General features: G+C 40.5%; 1 protein-coding gene across 4 annotated transcripts in view; it reads right to left on the bottom strand.

The window, feature by feature from the left end:
- KLHL31 (kelch like family member 31) overlaps positions 1-15,332 on the bottom strand; it is a 123,675-nt gene that overhangs the window by 29,783 nt on the left and 78,560 nt on the right. Inside the window, exon 7 of one of the 4 annotated variants that reach the window (XR_003419557.2) lies at positions 5,259-7,492. The exons of the other annotated variants lie outside the window; for them this stretch is intronic. The gene's annotated coding sequence lies outside the window, so the exon portion shown is untranslated. Of the gene's footprint in view, positions 1-5,258; positions 7,493-15,332 lie in introns of those variants that run through there. 4 annotated transcript variants of the gene reach the window in all.

Genomic DNA, 15,332 nt, shown 5'->3' with positions numbered 1-15,332 from the left:
TGCTACATAACCACTTCGTGGTTTCTGAGTTCTTTATCCTCTTTATAAAACAGAAGTAAAAACATTTAACAATGTATTTAAAATGTAGAGCACTAAATACATTTAAATTATTAAATATAAATCATTCTTTCTGTTCTCAAGTTTCACATCCATTACCATATAAACAAATATTTGCCTTTATAGAAAATCAGTTATACAGATGTCTAGACTCATGATGACAGGGAGTGAGGGTTTTAGACTGAGCTGCTGACTCTAGAGAGAGCTCTTTTCTACTTTATCTTTTAATCTATCTAGACAGCAGGATTGTGGAGCTCAATCAGCCTGATTTGGGCTCCATCATGGCCCCACCTTTCCCGAAGTTAATGCCAACTCCGACCCCTTGGTCTGTGTGATTTGGCCTTCCTGCCTGTGTCCCAATGTAAGCACCACTCATCCTAGATGGGTCTTTGAAATCTTTTAGAATTTGATAGTGCCAATCAGGTGAGGGCAGCTTCGAGCTGCTCCCCCACCCCCCGGCCCCTAGCACAACCCAAAATTTTACCTTCGCTTCAGTCTCTTCTCTGTCAATGCTTCTATAGGTGCTATTCTGTGATGCCAAAATCGGCCTACAATTAGTTTATTGCTGTATGGGAATTTTATCTTATTTTTGTTTTCACAAATAGCCCGCCATTCACAGATGAGAGAAACTACTACATAAAAACTCTTATGTCTTATATTATTAAAATATAATCGGATTATTGTCATTTGATAAAACACCTTTGCTTCTTCATTTGGCCCTAAATGTTTTTTCATTACTGGAGTCAAACCGGTATTGGAGAAAACTGTAGTTATCTGCTTTTTATAATGCATGATTATCACGTTACTGACTTCACTGTGCTATTTTTGGTACTGTGAAGTGAAGGCTGGGTGTTTAGGGGCTTAGGTCAAGGCCCTTTCTGCCATTGGCTGTGTGATCTTGGACAGCCACTTAATTTCTCTGGCTCCACCTTCCACCTTTATTAAATGTGATTGTTGGACTAGACATACCACCTGCTCTAAATACTATGACTATCTCCTCTCTGCCTTTGGGTTAACTGAGCACCCTGGGTCAAGATGTCAGTATTAGTGTGTCTTACTTTCATATTTTCTCAATTGTCCTTTTCATTGTTTATTTTAAAGTCACACCAGTACTTTTCTTGGAATCTATGGCATATGTCAAAGGCAAACACACCATGTGTCTTTGCCTGTGTATTTCTATTCATGGAATATCATTAAATGTAGAGACTTCCAGCCCATATTCAAATGTTCTGGTTTTCCATATAGTACAGACTGTTCCACACTTAATGATGGTTCCACTTAACGATTTTTTGACTTTATTAGGGGAGAAAGTGATATGCATTTAGTAGAAACTGTATTTCCAGTTTTGAATTTTGACCTTTTCCTGGACTGATGATATGCAGTATGATGCTCTCTTGTGATGCTGGGCAGTGGCAGCTCCCAGTCAGCCACGCTATGAGTCCAAGATCAAGGTCTTAGAAGCTTTAGTTTCTTCTGAGGCCACTCTCCTCGGCTTGCACATGATCACCTTCTCACTGTGTCCTCACTTGGTCTTTTCTCTATGCCTGTGCATCTCTGGTGACTCTTTGTGTGTCCAGATTCCCTGTTATAAGGGCACTTGTCAGGTTGGATTAAAGCCCACACTAACAGCACTATTTTAATTGATGCACCTCTTTAAAGGACTGTCTCCAGTCACAGTCACATTCTGAGATACTAAGGGTTAAGGCTTCTACATTCAAATTTGGTACGTACAAATTAGTACCTAGCATTCTCCATATAAGGTAAGATAAGATAAGGGAAGATAAGGTAAACCAGCAGCTCCAAGAAGTTTATAAGAATAAGGTTGTGATAAGAAAAGAGCATTTCATAAAAATATATATTGGGAAAAGTCTATTGAATTATTTTAACTTTTCCAATCCATTCTGAGTATGTTAAGATACACTAGGTGTCTCAAAGAGAAAGAAGACCAGACACAATACTCATTAGCTAGGTGTTGGCCAGGCTGATTTTTAAAAGTGTTTTGTCAGTTGCTGAAAGGCATTAAAGTTTCCAGTTATGGCTGTGGATTACTTCTCTCTTCAGTTTTATTGGTTTTTATCCCATGCATTTCAAAGGTCTAATATTAGAAGCATACACATTTAGGAGTATGTCTTCTTGATGAATTGATCCTTTTATTGTATGAAATACTCTTTAGCTTTGAAATCTACTTTGATTGATATTAATATGCCCACAGTAACTTCTCACATTTACTGTTTGCATGATGCATTTTTCCTTCACTATATTTGTGTCTTTATAATTAAGTTTCACCCTTTGTAGAGAGTATGTAATTCAGACTGGCTTTTTAAATTCAAATGCCCTTGAATTAGAGTACACAGTTCATTGATATTTTATGTAGTCATTGAGATGGTTGGGGTTAGCGTCCGTCCATCAGTCTGTACTTGTTTTCTGCCTGTCATGGGGTCTTTGTTCCTCTGTTATTCCTTTCCTGCTTTCTTTTTGTTTAATTGAATTTTTAACATTCCTACTTATTTCTCCTATTGTTTTTTAAATTTACTGGGGTGGCTAGGTGGCTCAGTGGGTTGAGCATCTGACTTTGGGTCAGGTCATGATCTCCACCTGGGTTTGTGAGTTCATGCCCCACACTGATCTCACTGCTGTCAGTGTGGAGCCCCCTTCAGATCCTCTGTCTCCCTCTCTCTCTGTCCCTCCCCCACTTGTGCTCTCTCTCTCAAAAATAAACTAAACATAAAAATTTTCTTAAAATTATAGTCTATGTTAAATTTACACTGTAGCACTTCATGTAAAATACAGTTTACAAGAGTATAGTTCCTTTTACTCCATTCTTTATGCTAACTTGTCATCTGTTTTACTTCTATGGGCTTTATAAACCTCATATACAACGTTACTACTTTTGCTTTAAATTGTCTTTTAAAGGAATGAAAAGAAAGATAGCCTTTTAAATATTATCTACATATTTATTAGCTTACATACTTTTCATGCCTTCCTATAAGTCTGAGATTCCATTTGGTTTCATTTTTTCTTTCAGCTTGAAAAATTGTCTTAGCATTTCTATTTTTATAAATCAGCTGACAACAAGTTCTTTCAGTTTTCATTGATCTGAAAAGGTTTTTATTTTACCCTCATTTCGATGATAATTTTGCTGGATATAGCAATTTGAGTTGATGGTGCTTTTTTCCCCTTGCAACACTTTAAAATTTCACTTTCTGACTTTTTTCACCACCGTTTTTGCTGAGGTACCAGTTTGAGTTTGTATTATAGTTCTCCTGAGCATATACCTTTTTCTCTGGCTTCTGTTAAGATTTTTCTCCTCATCTTTGATTTTTCTGCATTTTGACTATGAAATGTCTCAGTATGTTTTTCTTTGTGTGTTTATCCTCCATAAGTTTCACCAAGCTTCTTGGATCTGTAAATTGACTTTCCAATAACCAGCTTTAGGAACATTTCATCCATCTTTACTTCAAATATATTTTTTCTCTGTTCTCTTTCTCTTTTCATTTGGGTACTCTCATTATACATGTTAGATCATTGGTATCTTTCTAGAGATTACCAAGACTCTATTCATTAACAATTTTTTTTTCTCTTGTTCTTCAGATTGAATGATTTCTTTTGATTTGTCTTCAAGCTCACCAACTTTTTCTTATGCAATTTTTGGTCTGCTGTTATGCTTATTTCATGAATATTGTATTTCAGGTAATGTAATTTACAGGTATAGAATTTCCATTTGGTTATTTAAAAAAATTTTTTTAATGTTTATTTATTTTTGAGAGAGAGAGAGAGAGAGAGAGAGACAGAACACAAACAAGGGAGGGACATAGAGAGAGGGAAACACAGAATCTGAAGCAAGCTCCAGGCTCTGATCTGTCAGCACAGAGCCTGACACAGGGTTCAGACTCATGAGCCATGAAATCATGACCTGAGTCAAAGTCGGATGCTTAACTATTAGCTTAACCAGCTAACTGACTAGTTATTTTTTATAATTTCCATTTTTATGCTGAGATTTCCCAGGTGTTTACTAGTTTACATTTTCTGTTACATCCTTAAACATATTTATAACGGTTACTTTTATGTCCTTGTCTGCCCATCCTAACACTTAGGTCACCTTCGGGTCTATGAACAAAACTTTACGGGCATGCAACTATGCTCACTCATTTACATATTGTCTGTGGCTGCTTCCATGCTACAATGACAGAATTGAGACATTGTGAAAGGGAACATATGACTTGCAAGCCTGGAGTTTTTTCCCTTTGGTCTTGTAAGAAAAATTTTGCCAACTTCTCTAAAGAATGCCCCAGACTTGAGGCCACATTACTTCCTACAATCACATGGCCTTTCTGGGGTCTCTGGAAATGATCAAAGAGCCCAGAAAGGTCTCCCACTCTGGCTGGGTTGGAACTCCAAAGCCTCTCAGCACTGAGCTACCTCTGTTAGTACTCAATCCTAGGGCAGCCACTCTCTGCTGGGCCTTACAGAATTTTGCCCTGCTTATGTGCAGCTCTGCCCTCAGCCAAGGATCTACCAGGAGCTGCCACACAGACTTCTAAGAACTCATCTCTGCAACTCCACTCTCTCTGGTGCCATGCCCTACAAATTCCTTTAGCAGCTCTGAACTTCACTCTTGCCCTCTTCAGTGCAGGGCAAGAGGGACATAGAATCTGTGTCTTCTAGAGTCTTCTGTGCCCTTCTAGCACTTCACTTCTTGGCCCTGTGGTTTGGAAGGTTTCCCTAGGCAAAAATCCAGGGTGAGTGTGCTGTTCACTTCATGGGCTTCCCTTTTCTCAAGGACCTCTGTCCGGTGCTGCCTGGTGTCCAACATCTAAAAATAATTGTCTCATTTATTTGTCATTTATTGTTGTTGATGGCAGGAGGGCAAGCCTGGTACTGGTTACTCAGGAAGAAAGTTGCTCTTTATTCCTTTTTTACTCTTTTTTTTTTTTTAACGTTTATTTATCTTTGGGACAGAGAGAGACAGAGCATGAATGGGGGAGGGGCAGAGAGAGAGGGAGACACAGAATCGGAAGCAGGCTCCAGGCTCTGAGCCATCAGCCCAGAGCCCGACGCGGGGCTCGAACTCACGGACCGCGAGATCGTGACCTGAGTGAAGTTGGAAGCCCAACCGACTGAGCCACCCAGGCGCCCCATTATTCCTTTTTTACTCTTACATTTAATCATATGCAATTATGACTGAAATGGCCTCTAAGTTACAGTGAATAAAAGCATAGTCTTAGATGAAATGTGTAAAGACTTTAATTAAATCTACCTAACAACTATATTTCTTTTTTGCTAATTGGGCTATCCCTCTGTCTTTTTACTTAGTAATTGGAGACATCCTCCATTCATGTATTTTGCTTTTGTTTTGGGGAAAAATAAAGATTTAATGACTACCATGCTGTTCTATACTCATAGGAAATGTTCAAACCCATTACAACATCATGTATGTATATTTTACTTTATTTTTATTATTTATTTAGAGAGAGAGGCAGAGAGAGAGCATGCCAGAGGTGGAGAGGGGCAGAGGGAGAGAGAGAGAATCTTAAGCAGAAATTGTGCTGTGCATGGAGCCCAACGTGGGGCTTGATCCCACAACCCTGGGATCATGACCTGAGCCAAAATCAAGAGTCAGATATTCAACCAACTGAGCCACCCAGGCACACCTATTTAATTTTTTAAATTGAACGTTAGTCGACATACAATATTATATTAGTTTTGAGTGTATAACACAGTGATTCGACAATTACATACATTACAAAAAGGTCACCACAATAAGTGTAGTTACCATCAGTCACCCTACAAAGTTACAATGTTATTGACTATATTCCCTGTGCTGTATTTTCAATCCATTATGTATTTATTTTATCCTTTAAAACTACCACTACTAGAAAATAATTCAAAGCTAATAGCACTATTTCCTATGCTAAAAATATTTGTAGAATTGGGAAATATTATCTCATACTGTCTATAGACGTCATGTTTTATTGCTGCAGCCTCTTGTCAGGTTGTGCTAGCTGGAGTTTCTGCTGATGGTCCCTAAATTTCAATTTCAGGGAACTGGAAGCAGGTTATTTTCTAGAAGGTACTGCATTATGCTGATTGTGCAAAGTGCCAACATGGATAGCTTAGTTTCTGGGCCACAGAGAAGCTCTAAATTAGCAGATTAATTTGGACTGCCTTCTTAAAATTTCAGTTATTTTACAGTTTACCTCAACTTTAGAACTTCTTGCCTCAGGAAATCTTAGTGATTTTACATTACTAAGTACCTCTTAGATGTTAAATTGATAAGCATCAATGTGAATTTTTGGAATAAGCACCCATAGACACAGAGATAAATTCCAGTTCAGAGGAGTAACTGAAGTTCTGAGATGTGTGTAAATCATGTCATAAGAGGAACTACCAAAGGAATTAGGGCTGATGATGAAAGTGTTAAGTGTTCATTTTTCAGCACACTTTAAGGGCTGTTTTAAGTGCAGGAAGGACTATGCAGAGGCTTGTTTAAGCTTTTGAAGTTAATAATAAATTTATTATAGTTACAGATTCAAAACCCTTAAGGTTTGAAGTTCAGCTTACAAATCTTATTTTATTATATATCAAGCACATTTTTGCAATCACTTGTAAGGCTCTTTGACTAATATTTGGCACTATTTATGGATCTGTTCATCAAATATCTTCAAATACTTTACACTGCATTTGTATATTTAATGTATTTCAGGTTAGGTCTTTAGCCTTAAAAATCTTTTGACCAATAAACCTTTCCAAGTGTTTAAATAATTCTTAGAAATCTGATACATTAAACTTATAACAAACTTAAAATTCTATTTTTTGGGGGTGGGGGGAAAGCCTGAAAAACAAAATGATTAAAATTAAGGACGTGTGTTCATCCAAAGACACCGCAAAGAGACTGAAAGGCAGGTCACCAAAGGACTTAACACTTGCAATTTGCGTATTGAAAAAGGCCCATGTTAGAATAGGTAAGGAATTCCTAGAAATCAATGAGTGAGGCAGAAGACCTTCCTTAATACTTCCTGACCTTTGAGTGGGGAAGACCTGGAGAGGGGAATCTATGAGATGAGTGGCTGCTGAGGTAGCTGTTTAGTGATGGTGGCAAGAGGCTGGGGGACAGAGTGTTGGATAATCCCTGGTGGCTCCAGGACTGGTGGGGGCAGGGAGACGCAGGTAGATGCCCGTGGTGGGGGGGCTCCTCCTCTGTTGACACCTGTTCCCCTGGGCCTGGGAGACCTCCTCCAGGAGGTGCTGGAAGGTGCTCTGTGGAAACTCTTTCCTCCTCCTCAGAGCACTCCACTCCAGCCTGACCTCATTTCCTGGCCTGAGGTGGGGGTCCTCAGAATCCCCTTCCACATGCTTAGGCTCTTGCTCCAGTTTCTTCTCCCAGAGTTTCAAGGTCAGTCCGGTCATTTCATCTGCCACCGAGGAGTCCAGCATCCTGGGACGATAAAGAGACAGGGGACACTATAGGCCCACCTTCCTACCTGGTGCTCAGGTTATCTGCAAGAAAGAACTGTTCAGCTGGAGAGTGAACTTAAGATTCTCTTAAATGTTCCAGTGCTTCTTCCCAATGTAGAAGATTTCAACCAAAAATTACAAGTTGATACTGACTACTCAATTACACATTTAAATTCTAATTAGGGGGCACCTGGATGGCTAAGTCAGTTGAGTATCTGACTTCAGCTTAGGTCATGATCTCATGGTTCGTGAGTCTGAGCCCCGCATCAGGCTCTCTGCTGTTGGCATGAGCCCACTTTGGATCCTCTGTCCCCCATCCCCCTTTCTCTCTTTGCCCTTCCCTCGCTCATTCTCCCTCCCTCCCCCAAAAATAAATAAACAAAACAAAACTTCTAATTAGAAGGTAGACACTCTGATAGACTTATTTCTCCTAAATATTCCTAATACAGAAAGCACTAAATTTGCACACACTCTAGTCTCAATAGAGTAACATATGGACTTGGTTATCTTAAATATTTCTGTGCTTGGTTCTGAATCCTCTTTGGAGTCAAAAGATACTTCTTCACTATGGAAACCATTTCCTTGTCCCATGCATTTTGGGGCTGACTGTCTCTGCCTGCCTGACGCGGCTTACTGCCTGGAAACTTCAGCCAGAAGAAGGCTTACTATATATTCTTTTTGGCAATCTTGACGGGACACACTGAGTCCGCTTTTGCAGCTTTGTCATTGACTCTGTGATTTCCAGAGCCAAAAGGTCACTTAGCCCTCAAACCTTTAATTCTCTCTGCAGGGAAGCCTGCAGACCCTCTTCTCTTGACTCTTAACATTTGCGAACAAATACAACAAATACAAGTTGTCTACATACAACTTGGCTGCCCTTTGGGTTTTCTGGAAGCTCATAGGAGCTATTGCAAATACTGAAGTGATAGCAAATTGAATTTTTGAAATCTCTTCTGGCTTTGTAGACTAGTTGGTTGCAGCTCCAAAGTCATATTCCTGGTAGGTGTGTGACTCCAAAGTCATATTCCCGGTAGGCTCCCGGAGAGCCCTTGTAACTGCAGTCACGACAATTCTGTGATTTTCACAGAATAATTTTACGTGTTTATCAGAATCAGGCATCCACAGGTGCCTTTTTGTGTCTATGTAACAGGTGTTTCTCAAACAATCTGGCCATTCAGTTATGATTCATCTTAGTCTACAGTCCTGGTTTATTGTGTTTGTAATGTTCCTCCACTCCTTCCTCCACCACCATCCATTCTCCTGAATCTCTTCTTCTCTCCATTATACACAACAAATGAGTGCCTACTTCAAGCTGGATGTGGTGCTAAAAATAGAAAGGTAAGCAAGATAGGGGAGCCTGGCTGGCTTAGTCACTGGAGCATCTGACTCTTGATTTTGGGGTCAGGAGTTCGAGCTCCATGTCGGGTGTAGAGATTACTTAAAAAAAAAAAAGTTAAAAAGGCAAGCAAGGAAGACGCATATAGTTATTAAACAAATATACCCTAATAACATTTTAAAACTTTAAAAAATTGAGCTATAACTTTCATATCGTAAAACGTACACATCTTAAGGATAAGCTCAATGGGTTACCAATAAATTAGGAGTTATCATAAGTGCCAGGAAACTTATTCAAGGATAATTGCAATTTTACCAATGAGCATATATCCCAAATAAAATCAATGGACTTTGTCTTGAAATGTCAGTTTGAAGGCCATTACTCAGATATTTGTGAGTTGTTGGTTTGGAGCGGGATCAATAAACTATGGCCTATGGGGCAGTGTAGACTATTTCTGTATGGTCTAGGAGCTAAGAATGTCTTAAAATTTTTACATGATTTAAGGCAAATAGGAGAAGGAAAAGAAGGAACAGAAACTATATGTGAGCAGCAAAGCTTAAAATATTTATTAACTGGAACCTTTAGAGAAAAAAATTTGCTGACCCTGAAGCTACAGAGAAAAGAGTTAACTAGAAGCCAAGGATAATGGTTCTTTTTCTTTGCTCTCTAGCCTAGTAAGCCAGATGTGTCAACAGGTTCTCTCTTACTGGCACTGACATGTTGCTTAATCAGAAAAGGGTTTAAATTTTTACTAGCTTATGTCAGCCCCACCTAGTCATATTAAATGCAGGGAAGAGTTTGCTAAAACACCTTGCCAGACCACTAAGCCAGGACACTCAGAGGTGGTGACTCTCAACCTTAAGAAGGTCTGGATTTTTCAGAAATATAGAAATAGTTATGGCTGTGTTTACCTATTTTCAAGGCTATGCGTGTGTTTGGAAGACTTTGCCATAGATATTGGCATCATCTGGAACCTTTGCAGTAGATGGGGGCTGGGGAGAAAGCAGATAAAGTATGCATGGGGCTCTGATTCAGCACATATCCTGCCACATATCCTATCCCTCCTTCTCTCTCCAAATAATCTCTATGCTGTTTCCTCAAGTCTAATCCAGCTCACAGTATGCTTCATTCAGCAGTCAATATCCTACTCTCCAGAGGGAAATTCCGGCTCAAATGAGGCCAGGCTGGCCAGCATTTGGTCTGATTACCGATGGGGGCTACATGGGAGTATCTAGGCAGTGTCGGTGTTAGAATTGTAGCTGTGGTTTGGGTTGGTCGATATTGCTGGATCGGCTATGGTTACTGGCATAGAGAGGAGAGGCTAGAAATAACTAAGAGAATGTTTGAGCCCTAACAAAATGGGTGGGTCTCGGGAGAAAGTTTGTCCTGGAAAGGGAAGTAGAGTGTAAGCCAAGAAATTTGTGCAAAAGCCAAGAACAAGAATGACTGGGGTCAGAGACAGATTGCCATTTGTTGGGCTCAAGGCTCGGTTGGGGCACATGGCATTCCAGGCTAGGGGTAGGAAAATGAACTGCAGACCTTATCCATTTGCAGGGTCTCAAACAGCCTTGGGTTGGCTGTTGGAACTGAACTTGTCAGTTGGAGGTTGAATGGCAATTGCTGAGTGTGATTGGGTTGGTAAAGCCCAGGTTTGACAGGACTAAGCTGTTGTTGTTATTATTATTACAAAAAGTATTTGATGGCATTTGCCATTTTATTGAGCAATTTCTATGTGCCAGACACCTTATAAATCATATCCCTACTCCTTACTACAACTTTATTGAAGCATGTACTATTACCCCTATTTTCCAGAGCAGACAACTGTAGGTCAAGGAAGTGAAGTGACTAACTTGGGCTGGTAAGTTGATTTTTTGTTCCAAATCTCTCAGAGCCCTAAGTATAAAACTGCTTAATTTTATGCCTAATGTTCCTTCCATAAGGGGCATTTAAAAAATTCTTACAACCCTAAAGCAATTACTTATTCTACATCCTGGAATATGGTCCTCCCTAGGGATTTTGGATACAGAATAAATCTAACCTCAGAATCTTCTGACATGTTAGTATAATGTACTTACTTAGCCAATTCTAACTAAATATCTTTTTTATGTCATGCACTGTGCCAGTTGATGAGTGTATGGTAGCAAATGAAATATGCATGGTCACAGCCCTCATTGGGCTTCCAATAAAATGGGTTAGATAGACACTGAATAAGAAAATAAGAGAAGCCTGGGTGGCTCAGTCAGTTAAGTGTCTGACTTTAGCACAAGTCATGGTATCACAGTTTGTGAGTTCCAGTCCTGCTTCAGGCTCTGTGCTGACAGCTCAGAGCCTGGAGTCTGTTTTGGATTCTGTGTCTCCCTCTCTCTCTGCACCTCCCCTGCTTGTGCTCTGTCTCTGTCTCTCAAAAATGAATAAATGTTAAAAAATTAAAAAAAAAAAAAAAGAAAAGAAGGTAATAGGTGTGTAATCATAACCTTTGCAATGTCTATCTTAGTTTACTGGGTGATGTGTGAGAGATATTAATAAAGGGATTTACTTAAAAAATTTTTTTTGAGAGAGAGAGACAGAGTGAGGTCAGGGGAACAGCAGAGAGAAAGGGAGACACAGAATCCAAAGCAGGCTCCAGACTCCAAGCTGTTGGCACAGAGCCCAGTGCAGGACTCGAACCCACGAAGCATGAGATCGGGACCTGAGCCAAAGTCAGACACTTAACCGACTGAGCCACCCAGGTGCACCTAAGGGGATTTGCTTTAGATTAAGTAATCAGGGAAGGCCTCTTAGAGGAGGTAACATGCCTGAGCCTGAAGGCTGAGCTGGAGGCACCTAGAAGCAATGGTGCTCATGATTTGCCCCTGGGGGACATTCAGCAATGTCTACAGATATTTTGCTTGTCACAAGGGGGGGGGGGGGGAGGGGAAGGGGTGGTTTTGCTGGTAGTTTTGCCAGTATCTAGTGAGTAGAGGCCAGAGATGCTATTGAACCTCCTTCAGTGCAAAGGGCAGCCCCTCACGCCAAAGAATTTTCAGGCCCCAAGCGGCCTTGAGATTGAGAAATGACATTTGAGGTAATTCAAAAGTAGTCAGCAAGCTCCCATTTTCCAGGAATTCTCAGATTTACTCCAAACAAGGGGGAATTCTTAGATGAAGCATTGTAATAACACTTTCCTTACCTGCTTTTAGAGTCTAGTAAAAAAGTCCCTAGTACAATTTCAAGCATAAATTAAGCAGGTCAGATGCTGGCTACTGACTCTCTTACATCATTGGATTTTTCTAGCAAAAGTTGCCCTTGTCACTTTGATCTTTCACACGTGTCCACGTTTCTTGCTGGGGCTGACTAGGTAACCTCTAGACAGGGTCCGACTAGGTCATTTCTAATGGCTTAATATGTCACTATTCCCAGAACAATGCAGCACTACAGAAATTTCTGTACGTTTTTCCTAGACTAAGTAGGAGCAAAAAGGTAAAAAACATTTTGACACAGCTGTCAGCAGGTGACACTGAGCAAGCTTCTGAACATCAATTTTCTTATCCATAACACTGGCATTGCCTTCATGGAACAGTTTCTTGACTATTTTGGTATTGTGGCAATTCAGAGCCGAGGTTGAAAATCCTGACTGCTTCATGGAGGGGATTAAAGAAAATAAAATATAAAGAAAAAAAAAGACATATGTTCTTTCATTCTGCCAATGGTATTTTCTAAACTAGCCAGAAAAGAAGTAATTTGATTAAAATAAACAAAGATACATGAAAGCTCTATAAATAATTGGATGTGACAGAGCACGAATGCTGTAGAAATATTGATGTGAGCACTTTTCCATTCGCTTTGATTCAGGCATTGCAAGACAAGCCAATGATCTTCAGCCCTGGCTCCACTTCCCTGAAACTTTCCCTGACGAGTCTTTCTTGCTTTTCTGGGAACTCCTTATGTGAGGGCCCCCTCCCCTTTTTCTTTTTTCTTTTTCAATAACTTAAAGCTCATTTGCCTGGCCCTTACTTAAACACCCAGAATGTTGGGATAGATGGATGATCGAATGGATGGGGAAAACTGAATATTTGACGCTGAACTGTTCTATCCGTGGGGCTTTGATGTGAAGAACACAACACGATGACCTTTCTAGTTAGTGTACAATCTGTCCATATTATAACCAGCTGGTAGGGCTCTGCCAGTGACTTCTCAGTGTCCTGTCAGGTTCCGTCTTCCTCTGTTCTCTCTACATCAGATTATTATCTTTAAGACTGAAAGTGAGGAGTGTCTGGGTGGCTCAGGCAGTTAAGCATCTGACTTGGGCTCAGGTTGTGATCTCATGGTTCATGAGTTTGAGCCTCAAGTTGGGCTCCCTGTTGTCAGCGCAGAGCCTGCTTCGGATCCTCTGCCTCCCTCTCTCTCTGCCCGTCCTCCATTCTCTCTCTCTCTCTCTCTCTCTCTCTCCCTCTCTCAAAAATAAATAAAAATAATAATAATAAAAAAGACTGAAAGTGTTACTCAGGATTTTTCTCTATTGGATATTTTGCATGTTCTTTGCATACTTAACTGTTTATGATTTCACGTGTAGGAAACGGGACTAGTTACTTCAAATTACTAGTTAAATCAAAACTAGTCAAATCAAATTTCAAACTCTACAACACAACACTCCCCAGGGTGCCTCAGTATTTGAAATGCTGCTCCAAGAACTTAAGTACAGTTTTTAGTTCTCAGCTTATATATTAGAATTATTTCAGTGCTTTAAAAAAAACTGGGGGTTTTAGGGGCGCCTGGGTGGCTCAGTTGGTTGGGCGACTGACTTCAGCTCGGGTCATGATCTCATGGTTCATGGGTTTGAGCCCCGTATCGGGCTCTGTGCTGACAGCCTGCTTCCGGTTCTGTGTCTCCCTCTCTCTGCACCTCCCCTGCTCATGCTCTGTCTCTTTCTGACTCTCAAAAAATAAATGTTAATTAAAAAAAACTAAAAAAATAAATAAATAAATAAATAAAACTGGGGATTTTATTCTACAGTAAGATTCCGGTACTCTCTAGCTGTAGCTCTGCCCTTTCCCCAGCATTTGACATGGGCCGGTTTCCATCCTCTCCTCTCATTCAGATACTTATCTCTTAACCTTGACTGTTGGAACTACAGCAAATGTTTTCAGGCACTGTAAATATGTCAAAGTAAACATAGTGTTGACAGTGTAAGGGCAGTGTCCAGACCTAATGCTGACCATTTAACAGATCCTACCCCCCCTTTTTTTGACAAATGTAAGAGCATGCTATTTCATGGCATCTACTGTGTCCAAAAAAAGAAAGAAGACAGTGGAGTTATTAAATAAACTGTTGCCATATATTTCACAGGGCAAACAAAAGTACTTACCATTTAAAAGTAAACCAAGAAGAAAATGCCCACTTTCACAATGCAGAAGGTTCTGGTTGCCTAGGTTAAGGAGGGGAGGAGAGACTGAGACTCAGTGGAGTTGAGAAAGTGGGAGAGGTGGGGGACAGGAAAGGGAGAAGATGGAACCTCTTCTGTCCCTGGAAGCAGGGGGCATTAAGTTATGGTGAAGGCATGGAATGGCACCTGGATTGTTCCTTTGTGAGCTGAGCAATGTTGGCATTCATTCACTCATTTCTCAGTGTTCACTGAGTGCTTACCACTGGCCAGATGCTGTTCTAGGTGCTTGGGATATATCAGAGAACAAAACAAAGATGCTTGGCCTTCTGGACTTTATGTTTTAGCAAGGAAAGACACACAGTACATATGGAAAATAAGTAACTGTACAGGAAGTCAGAAAGTGATAAGTGTTATGGGAAAAAGAAAAATTAAAGCAGGGGATCCATAGTATGCAGTTAGTTCATGGTCAGGACATGATATGGCCTGGATAGTGGCCAGGGTAGTTAAGTCTTCTTGAGAAGGAACGATGTGAACAAGGACTTGAAGGAAGTTAGGGGTTTAGCCAAGTAGCCAAGTGAGGAAGAGTATTGCAGGCAGAGGAAACAGCCAGTACAAAGGCCTTGTGCAGGGAGGGAGTTAGGAGTGGTCAGGAAAACAGCAAGGAGCTCAGAACAATGGCACTGGCATGTAAGAGGATGAGGTGACGGCAAAGGAGGCAAATCTAAAAACCGCACAGGGCTTTGTGTATTCGCTCTTTGTCTCTTCCAGCTCACCTGAGCCTCCCCCACCCCCAACTTCTAAAACCCTTCTATGATTCCCTTTGGAATTCACTACCCATTGTCACAAAACACACTTATAATATCAGCCCAGACTCTAAATAGTGTCTTCCTCTTCTTGTTCTAATGTGGACTCTACTTCTCCAGCAGCCCTCCACGGGGTGGATTCTGTCATAGCCCTCATGCTACTAGGCCTGGGGGCGGGGAAGGGGGGGGTTCAGCTATTCTGATGGGCAAATAGTTTTCCACCCTTTTAAACTCCATTTATAAGATGGCTTGCTGGATTTGGGATATATATATATATATGTATATATATATACAATAAGCCATATACCAATATGGTATA

Source organism: Acinonyx jubatus, chromosome B2 (assembly GCF_027475565.1).
Source record: "Acinonyx jubatus isolate Ajub_Pintada_27869175 chromosome B2, VMU_Ajub_asm_v1.0, whole genome shotgun sequence".
NCBI lineage: Eukaryota > Metazoa > Chordata > Mammalia > Carnivora > Felidae > Acinonyx > Acinonyx jubatus.
This window is presented reverse-complemented; position numbering and strand designations above follow the sequence as displayed.